Here is a 3,472-nt window from a genome sequence, read left to right as displayed (position 1 = left end):
GGATGAGGATGAGGATGAGGATGAGGATGAGGATTCAAATATATTCCGTTAAAAATATAAAATATAAATACATTAATTATACTTTACTACAAAAAAAATAATAAAAAAAGAGAATTTCCTCATTATCTATATTCTAATTATTTTATACTGGTACACATTATTTTGGGATATAATAATCTAGGCGATGGATTGTGCTGTTTTATAGATAGACTTTTTAAGTACGAATATGCATGAAAATAACCGATGTAAGAGAAATGCATCTGGAATCTCGATAAATGTTTACTGCTTATTCAACTCCTGTCGCGTGGACTTTTTCACGAAAATATGTGCAGCGTGTAGTCTTCAGTCCTGAAGAATATTTCATTTGTCACTATGTGAGTATTGTAACTATCTTAGAGATAATACGATAGTTCTTGTAATCGTCTTTTCCTTGATTAGCATATGTGTTATTCATTCTGTATATGTATGTCTAGTTTTAACCATACAACCATTAACTCTAAATGTTATTCTAGAAATCAAAACGCATTTCATACGAGACACTAAAGGTTGATCACAGTCAAGCGGTCTCATTATATATTCGAAGTAACCGTAAATTATTTTTCCAAAGGTTACGATAAGATTAGAAATGTGAAGATTGATTTATATTTTGAACGAATTAATTTCATCGGAGACATAGTTGACGCATTAATCTCTCTCTCTCTCTCTCTCTCTCTCTCTCTCTCTCTCTCTCTCTCTCTCTCTCTCTCTCTCTCTCTCTCTCTCTCTCTCTCTCTCTCTCTCTCTTTCTGTTTCTCTCTCTCTCTGTTTCTCTCTCTCTCTCTCTCTCTCTCTCTCTCTCTCTCTCTCTCTCTCTCTCTCTCTCTCTCTCTCTCTCTCTCTCTCTCTCTCTCTCTCTCCTTAGAATCGTGTGTTTGTGAGGCAACAGGGAGATGCAATTCATCCTTATTTATTGCCTTGTGTTGCTGCGAAAGGTTTAGCTTTTTGTGGATGGATCCCGAGCCGTTTTTCTTTCTTTCAATTCTCTATCGATCTCTTTCTCCTCCACCCCCTTCTCTCTCTCTCTCTCTCTCTCTCTCTCTCTCTCTCTCTCTCTCTCTCTCTCTCTCTCTCTCTCTCTCTCTCTCTCTCTCTCTCTACGGCCTTGCATGTATATTACATATATGCATATATATACGTGTGTGTGTGTGTGTGTGTGTGTGTGTGTGTGTATATGTATATGTATATGTATGTGTATATATATATATACATACATACATACATACATATATATATATATATATATATATATATATATATACATATATATATATATATATATATATATATATATATACATACATATATATTCCTCATTAGTGTGATTGTTAATAGTCACATACTAATAACTAGAACTCTGAGATTCCCCTGATATATATGGAAGGGAACAATTTTCCCAGCCTCATGTTCGGGTACGTTAAGTAAGATAAATTGTTAGGTTGGATTGGGTTAAGGAAGGGAACATTAGGTTAGAGATTCTAACACATTCTCTCTCTCTTTTGTTTTCTCTCGCACGCTATCTCTCTCTCTCATTCATTCACTCTCTCTCTCATTGTCTCTCTCTCTTGCTCTTTCTCTCTTTCACTTTCTCTCTCTCTCTCTCGCTATCACTCATTCTCTCTCCCTCCCTCCCTGCTACCTCTCTCCGTTTTCTTCTATTATGTTGCCATTTACTACTTGTCAGATATTTCGGGAATGACCAAAACCTTTTCCTTTATTAACCCAAACTTCATACCCGAAAGACCACCGATACCCCCATAGCCACACCCAACCCATCATCCACCCCCCACCAGTGAGAGAGAGATAGAGATATATATATATATATATATATATATAGAGAGAGAGAGAGAGAGAGAGAGAGAGAGAGAGAGAGAGAGAGAGAGAGAGAGAGAGAGAGAGAGAGAGAGAGAAATCATTTCTCATTCGACGCATCTGATAGCCTTACGTGCGAATCCAGGAATCCGGTCTGTTATTGATTTCCGTGTGAAGTTTTTGTCTTACCGTCAGAGAGTTCGTGAATACCGCAGATACTTTTGAACGTAAATACACGTACATTAACATTCGTTGCAATAACAGAGTTTGTATTTGTTCAAAGGTAGACTGTTATAGGTACGTCTTCGATATAATTGTCTGTGATGTTGATTCTTTTTGTTTGTTTGTCAGGTTTTGGCCATAATTGAATCTGATTTCATTTTAGCAGTGTCATTAATCTCTGTCTTATTCTTCTCATTCTCTGTCTGTCTGTTATCTACCTATATGTTTACTTATTTATTCATCTACCTATTCATCAATCACCTATCTTCCTATTTATCTATTGATTTTTCGAGCTATACTATCCATTGATCTATCTACCTCTACTAACTTGAAAAATCTAAATGTGTCCTTCCAGTATAGAGACAAACTAGATGGGATGAATTGACCTTGATAACGACGATTTCTACAGGTCAAGTTCTGTCAAGGTTACAGGCCCTTTGTTCTCGTTCATATCGTCCCAGAATTTCTTCCTATAAGTATTCTGTTCATGTTTAGATCCTGTTCCAGATTTTTTTTCAGGTACTTTCTCCATGTTCATAACCTGTGGATAATGAAACATCTCATATGCATTATACTTTAGCACTCATTACTTACTCGTATAATATGTGTCTTTATTGTTTTCAAAGATCGAAGTTGTCAAGATAATTCTTTTAAGGATAAGTCCGATGTGCTAAGCCTGAGCCCGGCCTGTGTCGACTAATGCCGACTCGCTAACGTGTGTCAGCTGGTGCGGACTCGGCTGTGCTTAGTTCTTCCCGACGTGGTGCCCAGCCACAGCAGTAACATTCAGGCGACAATTGCAACTTCCCAAGCCTGGGCGGGGCTCGAACCGTCAACTCCTCGGATGAAAGGCCGATACGTTATTTTTTTTAGTTTTTCAATTAAAATATTCTCTAAGACTAAAGACTACACGCTATATATATTTTCGTAAAAAAAATGTAAAATGTAAATAAACAAAGATCTTACTCCAGAAAGTAAAAAATCTGAATTTTTATAACATAAAGGATAACATCGCGAATAATGTTAGCAAAAATCAGTGTTCACAAGGTTGTAATCTTCGTATTACTTAAATCCCTAATTATTTCAACTGGTGCATATTATCTTGGAATATAATAGGGGCTTTTGGTAATTTATTTTTATGTATTATAAGATGCCCAAATTAAGTACTGTTATGTATATGAATCTTTTATAAAGGTCCTATTTAGTTTTATGTTTTTATCAGGGTTTTACTAACACTATATATAAGTTACCCCCCGCAATGCGTTTTATATGTATGCGCGTGCCCTACCAGCAAGTATGTACTGTAGACCACTAACACTCATACAAGGTCTTAACTAAAGGAAGCAGCACCTCACAAGTAGGCTGTAATTAACTTTAATACAGAAGGCTATAGGAAGACTAA

This window comes from Penaeus chinensis, chromosome 1, assembly GCF_019202785.1.
Source record: "Penaeus chinensis breed Huanghai No. 1 chromosome 1, ASM1920278v2, whole genome shotgun sequence".
NCBI classification, from domain to species: Eukaryota; Metazoa; Arthropoda; class Malacostraca; order Decapoda; family Penaeidae; genus Penaeus; species Penaeus chinensis.
The sequence above is the reverse complement of the archived record's forward strand: the minus strand, read 5'-3'. Positions refer to the sequence as shown.